Raw genomic sequence first — 20,172 nt, forward strand, 5'->3', positions numbered from 1 at the left:
TTTTGTCCCTGGTTTGGTGGTGGTTTAGTCACTAAAACCTGTCCAACTGTTTGTGACCTCATGGGTCGTAGCCTGCTAGGCTCCTCTGTCCATGGGATTCTCCAGATAAGAATACTAGAGTGAGTTGCCATTCTCTTCTCCAGGGCATCTTCCCAACCCAGGGGTTGAACCCACATCTCCTGCACTGCAGACAGATTCTTTACTACTGAGCCACCAAGGCCCTCAACCCTGCCCCTTCTTCTAGACTGGGACACAGACTCTGTGGTTGGATGGACAACAGCCACCTTGCAAACATGAGGACAGAAACCTCACCTCTGGATTCCTAATGATGTGGATGATGGCCTACTTTTGAAATTATTTCATGAGAAAAATAAGCCTTTTAATCATTTAAAGCAATATTACCAGATTTTGGGTTTTTTTTTTTTTTTTTTGCGGTTTTGTCATTGCTTGCTGGTCTGTTGATGTTATCTGTTCTGTTTTACTCACATCAAACACATTTGTAATTTACGTGTGACAAGACTTCATGAGATCTAGCTGCATTTTTGCTCTTGCCTTGTGAGATACCTCTGGTGCCTAACATTTAAAATTTTTTTCCTTCCTCTAACGTGAGTAGATGCTTACTCCTTGGAAGGAAAGTTATGACCAACCTAGACAGTATATTAAAAAGCAGAGACATTACTTTGTCAACAAAGCCCTGTCTAGTCAAGGCTATGGTTTTTCCAGTAGTCATGTATGGATGTGAGAGTTGGACTATAAAGAAAGCTGAGCACTAAAGAATTGATGCTTTTGAACTGTGGTGTTGGAGAAAACTCTTGAGAGTCCCTTGGACTACAAGGAGATCCAACCAGTCCATCCTAAAGGAGATCAGTCCTGGGTGTTCATTGGAAGGACTGATGTTGAAGCTGAAACTCCAATACTTTGGCCACCTGATGCGAAGAGCTGACTCTTTTGAAAAGACCCTGATTCTGGGAGGGATTGAGGGCAGGAGGAGAAGGGGATGACAGAGGATGAGATGGCTGGATGGCATCACTGACTCAATGGACATGAGTTTGGGTAAGCCCCAGGAGTTGGTGATGGACAGGGAGGCCTGGCGTGCTGCGGTTCATGGGGTTGCAAAGAGTTGGACACGACTGAGCGACTGAACTGAACTGAACATGAGTAGATTACTGTTGCCACTTTGCCAGCAATAAAGCAATCTCTGGCCAAGACAAGGATGGTACCAAGGCAGAGTTTTGCAAAGAGAGCATTCTTTCACACTGAAGACAAGGCCAGAGATCATCTTCCAGTAGCACAGGGGATTAGGGCTACGACTTACTCAGGTCATGAGCCACTGGAAAGTTTGCCAGGGTTCTTTGAACAACTGCCTTCCTAAGAAATCACTTGAGAAGGGGAGTCAGCTGCCATAGGGCCTGGGTTCATTGCATGTGGTCCTCCCTATAGGCAGGGGCATCAAGATGCTCACCTTGGATGTAAGAGGCTGTGCCTCTGTGAAATCAACAGGCAGGTCAGGCAGACTTAAAGTCATGCTTTGGGTCTCCATCTGTACTCCAGTGAGTCTTCAAAGGAGAAGTCACCAGTTAAAGGGAAGGCTGGGTACAGTCCTACTCTCTTATGCTCTGTCATCCCAGGCTTCAGTGCTCTGTTCAACGGCCAAGCATGGATTTAGTCCACTGACTTTGATTCATTCTGGCTTCCTGGAAGCATCTTCTCCAGAAAACCCTCCAGTGGCAGGTTTCCTCTTTCCTGCCTTACAGAAGCAGTGTTCTAAGAGTTGTAGATCTGACTGCTCTTGTCACCTCCAGGGTGAATGATCTGGGGGTCAGACTCTGTCAGCTGTGCTGCAGAAAATGCAGAGACTCTGGGAGCCCTGGGTCTGTCTCCACATGGTCTCCAAACTGCACCAATTCAGGCCTCCTGCTGTGGTGAGGGGTGGCCTTTCCAAAATCCAGGGCCAACCCTAATCATAAGAAGCGGGTGCACCCGAAGTTGCTGTTACTTCATTGACAAGAGGACACTGCTCTCTGCTTTCCTCCTTCAAGATTTCTCCCTCCCCCTTCCCCAAACCTCCAGAACACCTTCACAGAACAGTTGAAAGCCTCCTTTTTTTAAAAACACAATCACAAACTTCCTACCAATGAAACCATTGATATTTAAATGTCATCTCAATGGTAGCAGACATTTTTAACTTCTTAGTTATTTGAGGGGAGGAGGAGAGGTGAAGATGAGAAACAGTGGATAGCTCTTTTTAAAATGCCTTATGTGAAAGCATTTTCTGAAAGATGTTGGTTTGTTACCATCTAGCATTTGACCTGAAGAGAAAATTGCATCCTGATGGAAAACTAGAAACTCATTTCTGAGCACTAGATTGTAGACATTTATCTGGGAAGATGCTCAGCATGAATTTTTAAGTGAAAAAATGCGGGTTATGAAACTGCATTGAGTGATACTAATTTTGCTTAAATAGAGGAAAGAAAGAAAAAACGAAGGGAGGGAAGAAGGAAGGAAGGAAAAATGGAAGGAAGGGAAAAAAGGAAGGAAGGAAAAGAAATTATTGTAAAGATACACTTATGTATTTCCAAAAATGACAGGAAATTTCAGATATTAAAAATCATGATAGCATGTATTGGGGGCAGAATGATTTACAATTTAAATTTTTTTACTAAGTTTATTTATCAGATTTTCTATCATGAACAATTGTTCCTTTCATGTTGTTAAAATGTTATTTTAGTTGAGATAAACTAGCCTCATACAATTTCTCAAAACCGTACATTGTTGATTTCTTAGACTACTAACATGCACTTGGGTTGCTGGCTTATTTTCTAACTTTAGCTAGTTATGCTTTTGCTAATGAGTGGGGCAAAGAATGAGAGAGATGAACTAAAGCACCTCAAAGTTTCAAAAATATTTGGAGCACCTCCTATGTGTGGAGAACTAGAGAGAAACTAGTTAAGCTGTCTGGGGTCTACTCTGCATGGATAGTACGTTCCATCCTGAAAAACAGCTTCTCAGGCTGCTTAGAGGTTGCAGGAGCACTTGGAGGGAAAAGCTCGGAGACCATGTGTAAGGGGGAAAGAGTGACCGGAACTGCACGGAGGGACTTCTGTGACCCCGGCAGCTGCTGGGAGGGAGGTGAGGATGAGCCTGTTGGAGATGGACCGCTCCTGATCGATGCTCAAGATCAGGGAAAGAAAGAAAAGCAGAGGAGGAGTGAAGGAGAGGAGTGAAAACTCTGAGTAACCGCTGGAAGGAGGACTCTGCCTTCGCCCAAGAGACAGGCTCCTGTGCCCGCGCCCACTCCCGCTGTGCTGCTGAGGGCTCCCATTTGCTTCTCTCCTTTCCTGCGGGTCTACACAGGAAGTCGAGAACCACACTTGGCTCAGGCGTCTTCCCTTCCCGCCCCTTTCTCCCTTGTCCACATTAACAGGGAGTACCTTCAGACACGATCGATTGCTCCAGGACCTGGACACACTGCATCCCCGTCAGCATCCTATCTGTAACTAGGGAAGTGCGGACCCCCACTGGAGTCTTGTTTCCATTCAAGAAAGCAAAGATCAAGGTTAGGTACTCCGTTTTGACAAAAATAAAACAAATTTGAAAACACTGGAGATATGTGGTTTGCTATTTCCCACCTCGACAGCCACAACCGTTTACAAATCTTTGTAATGTTCTGTCAGGTTCCAGATTCAATACCTTGCAGTCATGCAGAGATGCACATAATGGTTATTTATGTGCTTGGCGAGTTTATTTCTCCCATTCTGCTATGGTCATTTGTTTCCACGGGAGGGTGATACATACATTATTGGTTTTCATTTAAGATGCTGCACTGACATTGTTGTGCTCCAGGAGGGATGGGAGCTGGGAGACAGACCGCGCTCAAGGGTACTCAGCTTAGGAACGGATCGGAGCTGAGGAGCCTGAACTTCCCCTCCTTCCTTTATCCATGTCCTCTCTTTACATTGGTGGCAAACTCTAAGCATTGTGTTTTTGTGCTTTTTGAGTGGGGTTCCAGAAGTGCCCAGTTTAGGAAGGAACTGCCCTTACCTCTGTGCTGGGCTCATCTCAGCCCTCAAACGCTTCAAAGTCTGGAGTGATGGAGCTTCTGCAAAGGAAATCCTGTAAACAAATTAACTCAGTGACCTCAAGAATTCCTTAGGAAAAGTGTGAAAGCCAAGGGACTCAGAATTCAGACAGGCAAAACCTCTCTCCAGTTTGGGACACACCCAGTAGGATGGCTTCTACATTGGTCTGGTTCTTTAAAAGCTGGGGTGCCTGAGAGAAAGGAACATCTTTCTTTCTCAGAGAAAATAAACAGTGAAGGTTAGAGTTGGGTGGTCTTCGCTGGTGGCTCAGATGATAAAGACCCTGCCTGCAATGCAGGAGACCTGGGTTCGATCCCTGGGTCAGGAAGATCCCCTGGAGAAGGGAATGGCCACCCACTCTAGCATACTTGCCTGGAGAATTCAATGGACAGAGGAGCCTGGCAGATGGGTTGTGTAAAATTTCCAGAAGTCTCAGGGCATTAAATAGCACAGTAGACTAAAGGACACCAATTACCATTATATTACCATGAGAGAAGGATTAAAGAGTAAACCATCACAAGGAATTTGCATGATCTACACGACTCAATCAGCAAGACAACCATGCCATTTTGGAAGCTAATGGAGGTGCCCCTGCATGCCAAGTAGCAAGACATCCAGGTTATGATTCAGCCTCCCCAGGAACAAGGGTACCCTCCAGCCCCTGACACAAATATTAATATATATCATCCCTAAAAATTAATGCTATGGTATCTTAATAACTTACATTAGAATAGCTCTTTGCAGACACTCCACATAGTAGTTCTCATTAAAATGTTGACACATATTATTGCAAAGCGTTTCTCCTCCAATGATAATTCATCATAAGGATAGAAAACCCACAACAGAGAAACATTATTAATAAGCATTTATTAGGTCCCCACCTCTTGCAACTTGCTGAAGAAGATATAGGCAGAGAGGGGAATTGTACACCCAACTAAATTAAAATCTAAATAAAGGAATATTAATAAAAACAATAGGCGAGGCTGGAGCAAAGCGCTGGTTATAGAAAGTCCAGTGGCTTTCCCCTCAGTGCAGGGGGATGCACCTGAATGTGCATCTTCAGTTAATAATGACCGCGAACGAGAGGACATTCTGTCTAGCTTATTTCCTTCCCATCCCAGTCCTGTAGGAATAGAATTGAAAATGCAACAACACGTAGAATTTTTTCCACGTTAGCAGTTATTTCTGAGATAGGCTGTGTATGCCAGCCTGTCCTGGTGACATTTCACATCAGAACTGTGAATGTCGCTGCCTCGACGGAGGGTTGTGATATTACCCAGGTGAACAGAAATGCTGCAGCATCATTGTGTTCTTTCCATCTTACTTTAATTTCCTCCGCCCAACACAGCACCTAACACGCTGCCCAGCTCCTCTGACCTACTTTGACCAAACGAAATAACATCCATATTTGAAGTGGCTTTTTCCCCTCATCAGGCAAATCCTCTTCAGAGGAGATGCTAGTATTCAATCCAGTCTTTCTGTATTTCTCATGCCGTAACCTGAGGTTTGTCTTGCAAATTAAGAATGATTTGGTCTAGGTGAAAGATACCCTCTGGGCCGTTTTTCCCATTCTGCCTGAGTTTACTCTCTCCTGTTCCTCTGCTCCTCATGTCTCAGATAGTTCCTCACAAGGCACATGGCTTGGGACATGGATTTTGAAGGCCAATGACTGGAGGTGTAAGTCTTATAAATCACGTTCTGCTGCTTCCCAGCTGTGTGGCCTTGGGCAAGTGACTTGACCTCTCTGAATCTAGTAAAATAAGCACAATAATTCCTCCTTCAAAGAGTGGTTACAAGGATCACACGAGATAATACATGTCAAGTGTGGGATATGTAATTGACGATCAGTATCAATCACCAATGTCTTGCTTCTATAATAATCCTGGGGGCCCAGGACCTGTTTGACTCCTGCTCACTTGGTTTCATTGCAGTCAGTTACTCAAGGTTGTTTTTGTTTGTCTGTTTGCTTTTGTGAATGACGTTAAATTAAGAATGCAACAGTTTAAAGTATGTAAAGAGTAAGTGCACAAAAGGTGAACATTTTTCTCCATTTCAAAATATTGGTATATTTTGTTTAACTATATACTAGAAAAGCTGAGTTTTGATGTGGGCTGCGAATTTAATGACTACAACAATTTTTTTAAACAAAAAGTTATTTTTTGGATACTGAGACTAGGCCAACAAAAGTGTAATTGTCCAATATGACAAAGAAAGGAACATTTTTGGTGCTGTATATGTGGGCAACTGGGGTGACCAGAATGATTTTTAATAATATTAGTCAAGCTTTAGTGTGTATGGGAATCAGCTCGATATTCCCAGTACGGACTGAACAGCAGCATGCATTTTGGACAAGCCCATCACGTGAGTCTCGGGCAGGAGAACCTCACTAGGTCTGAAGCCCATGGTTAGGAAAGGAGATCAGCAACATACCCTGGCTGTCGAAAGTGGTCCTTGGCTCCTGCCTCCCTTCCACTCCTCATCTTCCTTTCCTTCCTCTCCATCTCTCAGTATGGCTTTACCACGAGGCTACAAGAAATGGATTTGGAACTTTCCCGGCCGTATAAGTAGTTGAGATGGGAGTATTACAGAGCTGAATGAGAATATCCACAATAAAGGATTCTTTTCCCAAGTAAAGTTAAAATCCTCAGCATCAGAAAAGCTACAAAAGTTAACTCTTTGGTGAAACTCCAGAAACTTCTAAAGTCCCAGACAACTGTGAATGGTGAGCATGTACGAGAAAGAAAAGATAAGTAAACCCTAGCTCAACCTAAGGCCACAGAAAGCAAGACTTGATTAAGTAGTACTTAGATGAGTTAAAGATCAGTAAAGAGGTACCTGGATTGACTTAAACATTTCTATATTCTCCAAATAATGGTTTTCACACTTGTAAAAAGCTATGTGTATTGGTCAGGAGAGGCCAGGTTATGCTGCAGTGACAAATCAACTCTCAAATTTCAGTGGCTTAAAGCAACACATTTTTATTTTGCCCTGTTCTGGAGGCTGGGGAGTTCAGGATCAAGGTGTGGGCAGACACAGTGTCTGATGACAGAATTCTTCCTGGTTCTTAGATGGTAGTTGTCTCCTTGCTGTGTCCTCACAGCCTGGAGCAGAGGGAAGCAAGATTTCTCTCATCTCTTCTTACAAGAGCATCAGTTCCATCACGAGGACTCCCATACTTCTCATCTCCAAATATCATCACATTGAGGACTGGGGTTTCAACATATGAATTTGGGGAGGACATAGCATGCAGTCCATAACACCATGGTGAAAGGGAACAGCAGGGGCAAGGGTTATCTGGAGGGTCGTTCATTGGGAATTAAATGCTCCAGACCACAATGACACCCTCATTGGCCAGAATCAGTCCCATGGCTTTACCCAACCATCAGAAATTCAGGAAGCACTACTCTCCAACATCTCTAGAGGTAGGGAAGGCCAGAATATTTGATGGATAGCACTAATGACACCACACTATGGAAACTTTTTATTCAGAGAAAATATTATGCAGGAGCCCATAATATGAGACAGGCAACTGGAGCTGCTCTGACTAAAGGTGGAGGTGGGTAAGGTGGGCATTTAACTTGCCCAGTCCCCTCCTTGGTGGCCCCTGACATGTCTCTGAGGAGCTGGGGGCAGTTTGACAACCCCTACTCTAAAACACACAGGGCACAGTCCATCTTATTTAAATACTATTCTCTATTTATTGATGATTAATTATCTTAATAAATGATTATATTTTAATGGGAAAAGTATAATTAAATGGAAAAGCACTGCTCTGTGGTAAGCCCCACTATTTGAATGGAGTGGTTATAGGCAAAGCATTCTTTTTTACATATTATAAATGCAGACAAAATGCTCATGAAAAAATTAAGCATCTCTAAAAATAGGCCCTGGACTTTAGGCTCAGCCCAATTAAACAAAGCCTATACAGAAGTGGGTCTGAAAAAATGTATCCATTTGACAACATGGATGAGCTTTGAGAAAATGATGCTGAGTGAAATAAGGCAGACACAAAAAGGATGATTCCACCCTTTGAGGCATCTAGAGTAGTCAAATTCACAGGAACAGGAAGCAGAGTGGTGGTTTCCAGGGGCTTGGAGGAGGGGAGAGTGGAAAAATGTTCAGTGGGCACCAAGTTTCAGTCTCATAAGATGAAAAAGTTCTGGAGATCTGTTGTACAACAATGTGTGTATACTTGACACCACTGAACTGTACACGTAAAAATGGTTAAGATGGAGATTGTCCTGGTGGCTCAGTGGTTAAGAATCCGCCTTGCAGTGCCTGGGATGCGGGTTCCATCCCTGGTTGAGGAGTTAAGATCCCACATGCCACAGAGCAACTAAGCCTGTATGCTACTAGAGATTCTGTGTGCGCTGCCAGGAAAGATGCCACATGATGCAACGAAGATCTGATGCAGCCAAATAAATCGATTGATTGAGAGATAGATAAATAAATTAAATGGGTAAGATGGTCAATTTTATTTGATGTCCATTTTACCATAGTTTAAAAAAAAAATTTTTTTTTAAATGTACCAGTACTTTTAAATTCATTCTTTAAAAAGAAAAGGGTTTTTGGTTTTTTTTTTAACCTGACCATTAGCTGATATTTGAAACACTTTTCTTTCTGTTCTATATCTCTTGTCAAAATTAAACTTAAAACTTAATGCCTTGACCATAACAATGAGAAATCTGCTAAAAGCCCAACCTTTATTTGTCGGAATCTTCACCCCTCACTGTAAGTCAAAATAACAGGTTGAACTTGCTATCACAGCTCTGTCAGGCAAAGAGATGGCTTACCCTACTGTCCACCAACCCAGGATTGCAATGGGCTTGCACCCAGAGTTCATGCAGAATCTGTACTTTCTGAGCTTTTCTGGCTGAAATGGGAAGGAGATGCTGCCATTGCTAGAAGTTACGCCTGTCCATCATCTTAGGGATTCGGTGATCGTGCTTTTGCGGGAGCTGGCCATGCTGCGGAAGTCCTCTGCCTGAAGACACAAGTGGGCCGTGGAGTAGGGGCAGCATCATGCCTGGAGGGACTCTGTGGAGGGAACAGTCCTTGTCATGTTGGGGGTGAGCACGTGTTGGGAGTAAGCACATGAGGACCAGCTGTGTGGTCTCAGGAAAGCGGCCTCCCCTTCAGTTTCCCCACCTGTTAATAGGAATGAAGCATGATCTGAAGACATATGTAAAATGCTTGTTGAGTACCTTACCATGTGCCAGGCACAGTGCTAGGCCCTGGGAAAAACTGATAAATGAAACAGACAAAATCCCTATCTATACTGAGCTTAGATTCTTTGTTGGGGGAAACTGATATACTAGCATACAAATAAGTAAAATATATGACCTGCTAATGGTGGCAAGTATACAAGAAATAAATAGTGTACATGTATGTATATGTATGTGTGTGTACGACTGATTTTAAACAGAGCAGATGGGCAGCCCTCACAGGGAAAGTGATACTTGGAAAAAGAAAGACTCGAAGGAGGTGAGTGAGCCATGTGAATACCTGGCAGAGAGAACCCAGTGCAAAGGCCCTGGGGCCAGCACAGCTGGATCAGAGTGAGCAGGGCTGCGTGACAAGAGCTGTGCTTCAGAAGTGACCCAGGGCTTGGGGGCAGATCACTTAGGTCAGGGGTTCCCAAACTCTGGCCTGATGATCTGTGGTGGAGCTGATGTAATAATGGAAATATGGTGCACAATAAATGAAATGTGATTGAATCACCCCGAAACCATCCCCTCCTCTCCACCCCTCTACCCCAGCTGTGAAAAAATTGTCTTTCATGAAGTCAGACCCTGTTGCTGAAAAGATTGGAGACCGCTGACTTAGGGTATTATAGCTAATTGTAGAGACTTTGACCTTGCCTCTGAATCTGAAGAGGCCGATGAGGAACAATGTCATCTCACTCATATTTTGAAGCATCTTTCCGGCTGCTCGGTTGGGAGTTGGCTCAAGGGGGCAAGGACAGAAGAAAGCAGGCCTGTTTGGGGAGTTTTTCAGTGGTCCCAGGGTGACCGTGAGTTGGAACAGAGTGGTAGCCGTGGCGACAGTGACACCTGTGAAGCGCCCACTTCTGCTTCTGGTACATGGTAAGAGCTCAGTGAAGGGTGACGGAGGTTATTATTTTCAACAAAGAACATGGGTGAGCGTGTCAAATTAGGAGCAAAACTGACACAGTGTTCTGTGTGCCAGACGTTATCGGGATAAGCAGAAGCAGGGCCAGAACCCTGGGTGACGACAGTGGGGCATCAGGGGTAATCAGAGCGACACTATTTTAGGACCAGAAAAAAGATTGTTCTAAGCTTCAAAGGCACCATGCGGGCTCTTCAGGGAGGGATTGGTCCCCATGCCAAAGCCTCCAGAGAAGCATAGAATTAAGAAAAGTCAAGGTCAGCTTGACTTAGGTACACGGACAGACGATGGTAAGAGCGTTTCATTGGTCTCTTTATATGCACTGAGGTGTATGAGATAGAAATCTCCCTGGCAAGTTAGAGACTACATAAGAAGCACCTAACACCCAAGTGGACACTTTAATTTCTCCAAATCAACATAAAAGGGAGCAAAGTTAGAACAATTTTGGCCTTTCAGAAGCCATGATCCTTTTGTTGGGGGTAGGTATTAGGACTTCATGCCATGGGCTATGCTAGAAAGAGCTCCACTTAGAAGGTAAATGGTTTCAGGGCAACACTTCCAAATTGAGATGGTGAGTGGGTCGTCACAGCCCTGAACACACATGCACACATATTCAGACTCAAGGACAGATGCCAGTTATTCCCAGGGCTCTGTAACTGCATGGAAGGCCCCAGAGCAGAACATGAAGGCACCCGAACAGGTAGACCCAGGGGTGGGTCACCGCCAAGAACCCCTGTCACAAAGCCCCTGCTACAGAAAGAAGACTTACTTCAGAGTTGTCAGAAGGAGTGGGCATGCCATGATGTCACTTCTCTATGTCAAGCCCCCTGGAAGTAGAAAACAGCTCTAGAAAGCATTGTTGAGTGGTTCTCTGTGTGATGAAAAAAACTTCCACCTTCTACCTCTGCACTGTACAAGGTGGGTCCCACTAGCTACATGTGGCCGTTGAGCTTTTGAATAGTGGCTAGAGAAATGCAGGAACAGAGTTTTTAATTTTATTCCCTCTCAATTAATAAAACCATAGATTTAGAGAGACAGACGTGGCTGGTGATTACCATATTGGATAATACCACTCTGGATGGTTTCCTAACTTTCACCTCAGATCTCCTCCTCTCGGCTCAGTAAGGAAAGTGTCTCTGGATTTGGGTCTTAGTTTTAACAGTTTCAGGAGCCTGGAACAAGAGAGCCACGTGTCCTGTGAGGACTGCTGTGGCCCTGCAGAACTGGGGCTGCTACTAGTGGCCCTGGGACCAGGACAGGCCGTGGTGTCTCCGGGAGACTCAGGTCCTTCCCCATCTTCATCTCAAGTTGTGAGACTCAAACTGTTCTCAAAATTGAAGTTTCTTTTTTCAAAGGGATTATAGTGTTTTGTTTTGTTTTTAATCTTTTTCAAGGCCTTTGGGCTTCTAAACAAATGGGAAACCATTTAGTGAAAAAGACATGTTTTTCACTAAAAAGCCATTTAGTGAAAAAGAATATCCATAATACTGGATATTCTTCATGGGGTTTCTAAATTCGTGCCATGCTAAGGCAAGAAGAACACCAAGTAGCCTTTTTTGGCCATATTCCACATACTTACAATGTGAAACCTCAAGGCCAACCAGAGGCCTAAGAGGCAGACGCACGAACACTGCCAAGCGCTGAAAATAGCACCCACAATGACCAATCAAAGGGGCTAAAGTGAAGGGTCGTGCTGCGTTTACATGACTTACCTCTGGAAATGAACATCCCAGGAACAGAATAATCTGTAAGGAATTTGAAAATGAATATATGCATGTACATATAACTTAAAATGAATATATACATGTACATACACATACAGATAATAGTACATAGAACTTTACATACATATAATGTATAACAGTACACAGCCATACTGCACTGTACAGCTGAAGTAAATCAACTATACTTCATTTTTCTTTTAAAAAAAGGAAAGAAAAAAATCACAGGAACAGAGAATTTCAACTTTCCATCAGTTACATTACCTTTAAAACTGTCAAGTTTACCTTTAAAGGTAAAGTTTATCTTTACCTTTAAAGTTACATTACCTTTAAAACTATAACCATCTATGTTAAAGTGTAAAATTGCTAGTATTACTGAAAAGTAGCCAATATCAGTCAGAGTAAATACCAAACTGGGCTTTATAAATGATGCCAGCATTGAAACAGGAAATATACATATATACATATAGCAGGAAATATCCCAGACAGACGGAAAGGGGCCTTCACTGACATATCACTTCTTTTTTTTTTTTTTTTTTTAACTGTCTTGGAGTATAGTTGATTCAGGAAATGGCAACCCACTCCAGTATTCTTGCCTGGAAAGTCCTGTGGATGGAGGAACTGGCTGACTATGGTCCATGGAGTCGCAAAGAACCGGACACGCCTGAGTGAGTTCACTCTCACACAGCTGATGTGCAGTGCTGTGTGAACTCCAGGCGCACAGCAAAGCGAGTCAGCTCTGCACATACATATATACCCGCTCTCCATATTCTCAGACTCTTTTCCCAGGTGGGCCATTACAGAGTATTGAGCAGAGTCCCCCGTGCTCTACAGGAGGCCCTAGTTTGTTATCTGTTTTACAGAGAGAAATGTGTATGTGCCAATCCCAGTCTCCCAGTTTACCCCTTCCCTCCTTCCCCCCTGGTAACCATGCTTGTCTTCTACATCTGGGACACTATTTCTGTTCTGTAAACAAGTTCGTTTGTACCTTCTTTTTTTTAATTCCACCTATAAGTTATGTCACATGACATTTGTCTTTCTGTGTCTAACTTATCAGTTATTTGATCTCACCAACAATGTCCTGCAGTAGTTCTCATTATTCCAAGAGAGGTTTAATAACAAGCCTAAGGGTACATGGATGACAGACGAGAGCTAGAATTTTAACCAGGTGGCCCCACCCACTGAGTGCCAATCCTCTGGGCCCAAAAGGAGAAGATGGCTCGAAATGACATTTGAGATGTCGTCTTTTTTTTTTTTTTAATCCTGCTTACTTCCCAAAGACTTGAAGCAGCTTAAAGATTAAAACACAGTGCAAGAGAAGGCATTTAAGGATAACACTCCTGCTGAAGAAAGCAAAAGAAATAGATAGCTTCAGACACCTGAGCTGAGCAGATTCTAACACTTGGACATTGAATTTGGTTCTAACTTATCTGACAGCTAAGCCCAAAAGAGAAGCATATTGGGTCACACAGATTGTTGTTTTCTTGACAATAGATAGCATACATGTGCATCTATGGAGACAAAAATGTTTCCTGGAATTAAACTTAGGTAGGTATTCATCATGTAGGTCCTTGGATAAAGGGCATGGAATAACATGGAGAAACTTACTCTCATCGTTTACAAGCCGAAGGGGCTGCAATCAGTCACCTTCTTCCCTGGTGGCTCAGATGGTAAAGAATCTGCCCGCAATGCGGGAGACCTGGGTTCAAGCCCTGGGTTGGGAAGATCCCCTGGAGGAGGGCATGGCAACCCACTCCAGTATTCTTGTCTGGAGAGTTCCATGGACAGAGGAGCCTGGCAGGCTGCAGTTCACGGGGTCGCAGAGTCGGACATGCCTGAGCAGCTAAGCCCAGCACAGTGCGGTGAGAGTATGAACAGGACTAAAGGGAGCTTCCCAGAGGAGGCAGGAACCCTGCCCAACGGAGCCCTCCTACACTGACCCTCCATAAAGACAATGGACTGAAGCATAGGTTAGTGAAGGAGTTTCTATAGGGTGTGGAGAAGAAACGGTCTGGGACTTTGTGGGGTCCTTTGAAGCAGGGAGGGACCCAGAGAACATCAATGGTGAAGGGCCCCCATGGCCATCAGCTCTCCTAGCAATTACATGTGGTCACCAGTGGGAATATTAAGAGAAGCACGCACGTGAGAGCTCTCTCTTTGGGCAGGCGGCACCTCCGTATACGCTCCAAACAAGATATGCACATGTATATTAAATATTTATAGCCATTGATTTCAAATAGTTGAACACGCTTCTATCTCAAAGCTGAGTACTCTGGAGAACAAAAAGAATAGGAAGTATTGTTTCAGCCTTCAGGAAGCTTATAATTGAACACAGGGTGTCTCAATTGGACTATTAGCATCTTGGACTGGATAACTCCGTGTTGGGGGGGACTGCCCGGTGTTGTGGGATGTCTACCAGCCTCCCCCAGCTTCTATCCCGATACCAGTGCTACCCTCATAGCATGACAACCAAGAACGTCCGCCAAGTACACCTGGGTACAGACGGGGCATCAGCCCCTGGTTGAGGACCGTCGATCGCTTACGTAAGAGAAAGAGGAAGAAATCATCCATGAAGCAAGAAGTTGTTCTTGTGCAATGAATATAAATTGTTACAGTGATCCAAATGCAAGAAAGTTCTCTGCCAGTGAGGAAAGCAGAGGCTGAAGGAAACTGAGGAGGCATTGAAGCTGCACCTTGATGGATTCGATCAGATTCTTCGGGGTGCTAAAGCATCATCGGAAGAGAGGAACATTCTTCAGGGTGAAGTATCACTGGAAGAGGTAACAGCCTAAGAAAGGCCATGGGAAGGAGTGCATGGTTTGGAGGATCATTTCCATCATGTGTCCAAGCGGGAGATCCAGATCAGGCTGCACACTTGGAAGCAGAGGGAAAGGCTTGAAAATAGGCCACAGACTGGGGGCCTTATTCAGTGGTCCAGGGGGAGCTTTGAAAGTCCTGGATAGAGGATTGTCTATCCTGCCTAAAGACAGTAACAGATGGCTGTGTGGAGACTGGGTCAGAGGGAGAGATGCAAAATGGGGAGGTAGGGAGGAGGCAGCTGTGTAGACTAAAGAGCGCGAGGCTGCAAAAGCAACAGCACGCAAGCAGGGCCATTGGCAGGAAAAGCCAGGGCGGAAGGGGAGGCCCAGGATGCCTGCCGTGTGAAGCTTCCACTGGACACACACAAGCACCCTCCCAAGGACTTGATTGTAGCCCCACACCTGCCGCCCTCAGAGGGTGGGCTCGCCCATGGTATCCCCTGATCCGAGAAGGACGAGCGGCCCCTGGAGAAACAGGGACGGTCTGCCTTTGCCATGAGCCGCCAAGAGGGCAGGTTGCAGCTGTGTCCAGAGCTGGTGTCCTCGGGCCTGACCTGGTCCCTGTGCGGTCCTGGTCCTCCTCCGCCGATCGACCCAGCCCCCACTTTGCTTCCCAGGGGCGCCGAGGCTCAGCTGTGCCAACCTCTCTTTGGCAGCGAGAGAACAAAGAAGCCCCTTTCCTCCAGCAAGGGCTTCAGCCCAGGAGACATTTTACAGCCTCTCTGCGCCTCTCCAGGCTCCACCACTGCTCTGCCGGGAATGGATAAATATTGATTAGCCCACAAAACCTAAGGCCTTTGATTTATATGCCCTCCTGCCCTGAGCGCTATGCTGGAGCCCGGCTTCAGACAGCACCGTGCATGCGCGCGTGTGTGTGTGTGTGTGTGTGTGTGTGTGTGTGCGTGTGAACATGGGTGGGGGTGGAGGGCTGGGGCCACCACTGCTGTGGGGCATGGGCCGCCTCTCCTGGGGCGCAGCCCGCAGGGCAGGGAGGGCTGCGCAGGCCCTGGGGAGGCGGCCGTGACCGCGTCACTGAGAAGTGGTGTTACTCTTGTTGTCGCAACAGAATACCTGACTACGACTCTGGAAGCTCGCCTGGAGGAGGGCATGGCAACCCAGCCACTCCAGTATTCCTGCCTGGGGAACTCCATGGACAGAGGGGCCTGGCGGGCTACAGTCCATGGGGTTGCAAAGGGTTGGACACGACTGATTGCCTGAGCCCACAAGTGACACAGGCAATAAAGAGTTTTTACAACGGTCATCCCCGTTCAAGAGGCATGGAGACGAGCGTCTGGGACCATGGGATGCCACGGAGAATCAACTCTTCCCGATTCTTGGCTTTGCTCCCTTGCTGTTGTTGTTCAGTCACTAGGACTCTTTGTGACCCCATTGTGGTCCTTAGCTGTTGGCTTTTCATTCTCAGTAGTGTCTTCTGGTCCTAAGAGGCAGTGGGAGCTCCAAGCCGGAAGGAGCAAGGTGGAGTAGTAACGCTCTTCTCACCAAAGGGAAGCCCCTGTAGATTTTCCTTTCTGCCTCCTTTCTGTCCATCCTTCGGTCTCGTTGGCCAGAACCAAGTCAGATACCCGATCATCGGCAAACAGAAGGGATACACCATGGCTGGCTTGGATCAATCTTGATTCATCCCTGGGGCTTGGGAAGAGGGTCTGTTTTACTCAAGACCCAGTGATCTTTGCCTGACCCAAATGCCAGGACCCATTGGCAGGAAAGAAGCAGGGGGATGGCTGTCGGGTAGCCATGAATAGGGTACCACCAGCAGCTCTCAGGAAAGGCATTGCCAGGAAGGGAAAGCTGCAGGCTTTTCCAACAGCAAGTGCCCCCTCCCTGGAGAGGGATCACCTGGATATGATCTTCCTTCTTTATCACAAAGGGTGAGCCAGGTCATCTTGGGGGGTGCTCAGTGGTCAGAGACTACCCCCCTCACCCCCACCCGCACAGACCTGCATTGGAGAGACATCATCGGTGTAGAGCAGAGGCTTGCACTCAAATGGAGCAGCATCTGAGCCCGCTCTGCCGCCTTCTCAGTTGAGCGACCTGAGTGCATAAGGCAGGGTCCAGTAGGGAGACAGGAACCATGCCAGTTATTTTGACTGAGAGGGTTTTAAATAAAGAATTGTTAACTAGAAAACAGAGAGAGTTTAAAGAAAGAACACTAATATATCATAAGGGCTTCCCTGGTGGCTCCATGGTAAAGAATCTGCCTGCCAATGCAGGAGATGTGGTTCAATCGCTGGGTCAGGAAGATCCCCTGGGGAAGGGGATGACAACCCACTCCAATATTCTTGCCTGAGAAATCCCATGGACAGAGGAGCCTGGAGGGCTACAGTCCATGCGGTCCCAAAGAGTCAGACACTACTTAGCAACTAAACAACAAAATATATCACGAAGGTAGCAACTTTAGAAAGTGGCTGCACTGCCCCCTCCCTGCCCCGGCCTAGGGAACCAAGAGTCAGAGTTAGGAGCCTCTAGAAGTTTGGAGAAGAGGCCCTGTGGAGCTGAGGTTCAGATCTGGGAGAAGGGGGAGCTGCTTGGAAAGCACTGGGGAAGGAATGCATTGTGTCTGCTTCTGCAGTCGTTGGAAAAACCACAAACTGGATTTAACCGCTGCTGCAAATAGCAACCACTAAGCAGAAGAAGCAAGGAAATCCTCAGAAGGCACTCAGGAGGGTGCAAGTAAGTCCCTTCTCTGCTCCAGCTCCCAGCTCCCAGCTCCCTCTGCTGCTGCTGCTGCTAAGTCGCTTCAGTCCTGTCCGACTCTGTGCGACCCCATAGACGGCAGCCCACCAGGCCCCCGTGTCCCTGGGATTCTCCAGGCAAGAACACTGGAGTGGGTTGCCATTTCCTACTCCAATGCATGAAAGTGAAAATTGAAAGTGAAGTCGCTCAGTCCTGCCGACTCAGCGACCCGATGGACGGCAGCCCACCAGGCTCCTCTGTCCATGGGATTTTCCAGGCAAGAGTACTGGAGTGGGGTGCCATTGCCTTCTCAGCCAGCTCCCTCTAGTGCCCCCTATTGGTAGAATCTACCAGCGGCAGTTGCCAAAGGCAAAATAAATATGGCTTCCTGAGTCCTGCTCCAGCATCATAAACCATGGCCCCCTGGGGTGACTGAGCTAACAGGAAGTGACTTAACTACAGACAATCATGGCAAGTACTTTCCACGTCATAACTTAAGTTCATGAAATTGAATGACCTTGGCTGTAGAATGGAGACAATATTGCCCATCTGAAGATCATAAGCTATAAGTTCCTTGAAGAGGGCATATTTGTTTCTGTGCCCACCACTATTTTTCTAGCTGCTAGAACAGTGCCTGACCCATTATGAGCATCTGAGGATAATGATAGTATTTGTCATGCTATATTATTACTAACAAATGTGAATTCTAAAGCCTAGAGTTTTAAAACAGGGCTTCCCTGGTAGTTCAGTTGGTAAAGAATCCGCCTGCAATGCAGGAGGCCCTGGTTCGATTTTTGGGTTGGGAAGATCCGTTGGAGAAGGGATAGGCTACCCACTCCAGTATTTTGAGGCTTCTCTGGTAGCTCAGCTGGTAAAGAACCCGCCTACAATGTGGGATACCTGGGTTCCATCCCTGGGTTGGGAAGATCCCCTGGAGAAGATCCCCTGGCTACCTACTCCAGTATTCTTGCCTGGAGAATTCCTGGGATAGAAGAGCCTGGTGGTCTATAGTTCATCGGGTTGCAGAGTTGGACACAACTGAGTGACTTTCACTTTCATTTTCATATTTTAAAGCATTATTTTTAATTTTTTTAAAAAAGTGAATGGATCTGTTCAAGATTTGTAAGTCACCGAACTAAGTAGGTGTCGGAGTCAACAGTGGAGCCTGAGGACTGCATTCTGATGAGGACGCTGCACTGGCAATGGTTTTATTCTTTAGAACAGGGACTGGGATGTTGTAAAACGATATAGCCATGCAGACAAAAGGCATTATCTGCTTTCCTAAGAGGATGTTTGTTCATCTGTTGCCAGCACTGGTGTCCAGCTCTGCTGGTGCTGAGGCTGAAGGTGTGTGGCCCCAAGTTCCCTTGGGGGGAAAGGGTAGATTTCCTGGGCTGGATGTCTGTCCCTCGTGGTGAGTGAGAAGGGATTTGTCCTTTCAGTCTGGCTCCCAGGCAGGGATGTACTCTGCCGGGCTCAGCCCCTGTTGCTCTGCATCCTTCATGGACATTCCTGCCTCCAGGCCAACAGCAGCCTGCGGACGGACCCAGGTCTGGCCTCCTCGGACTATGTGGTGAGCTCCCTGGCCCATGGGATGAGTCCAGATTGTCTCAGAGACTGCTGGACATTTGCTGGGTTGACTGTAGGTAACTTTTCCTTCTTCCTCTGTGAAAGAACTTCAGGGGAGGAAAAATTGCTGGATAATCCTGGGACCTCTTCCTAGGGGCTGGGCAGTGGAATTTGTTCCAGCTGATGCGGAGGAAGTGCAATCCAAGCTGCAGCCACTCTCACAGACAGTTCTGGCCGAGGCCGCCCTGGGAGTGGAAGCAGGGCCTGGTTCACCTTCTCTGGGGCTCAGGGGGCCTCGCCCAGCAGGATTCAGCCAGCACACCCAGCCACATCTCCTCCTGGGTTCAGGGAGGAGCTTTCCCAGAGATATTCAATTCAAACTCAGCATGTTTCTGCCCAGGCAAGGAGTCAGGAAATCTAAAGCTGGTTCCTCTGTCTCTGTCAAAAACTAATTAATTAGAGAGGTGAAAATCAGTCACATCTGGGAGTAATTGGGAAATGGACCAGGAGAGGACAAATGGAAATGGAAGGTGTGGATGAAACCATCTCCATCACCTTCTTTGTCCTAGACACGGTCTTTCCACCTATGTGGTGATGGCACATTGAACATTCCGCAGAATTCCAACACTGGACAGAGGGAAAGAGACTCTAATGGCCTAGGAGAAAATAAGTTGCCACCCAAGTCCTGTGTCCCCAGGGTCCATGGCTTCCTGGGCCTTCTACAGGAATAAGGCACTAACTCCAGGGAAGGGCCAACTAGGATCCCTCCCAGACACTGTTGCAAAAAGGGAACCCCTGAGTTGGGATTTCAGATCTCAGGAGAGCCCTCTAGCCCCAGATCTCACAGGGGTTTCTCTGTCCCCAGGGTCTTCTCCACATCCCTAGCGTCAGGCATCAGGGAGATGGACCATTTCTCTTTTCTTTCCCATCCTCCTGGCTTCTTTTCCCAGAGCAGAGTGTGGCCTTGTCATCCCAGCTGCATGAGCTAAAGGGCCTGCCAGGCCAAGGCTTGACTTGAGGGGACATAGTGAAGGGCTTCTTAGTAGGGGAGCCAGGCTGTGAATCTGATTTTTCTGGTTCCCAAATCATCTCAGCCCTAAGGAATGGTGAGATGTCTACGATCCTTCTCAAGTGATGGGGTGGTGGGCCTGGGGGGCGGAA

Source organism: Dama dama, chromosome 5 (assembly GCF_033118175.1).
Source record: "Dama dama isolate Ldn47 chromosome 5, ASM3311817v1, whole genome shotgun sequence".
Lineage (NCBI taxonomy): Eukaryota > Metazoa > Chordata > Mammalia > Artiodactyla > Cervidae > Dama > Dama dama.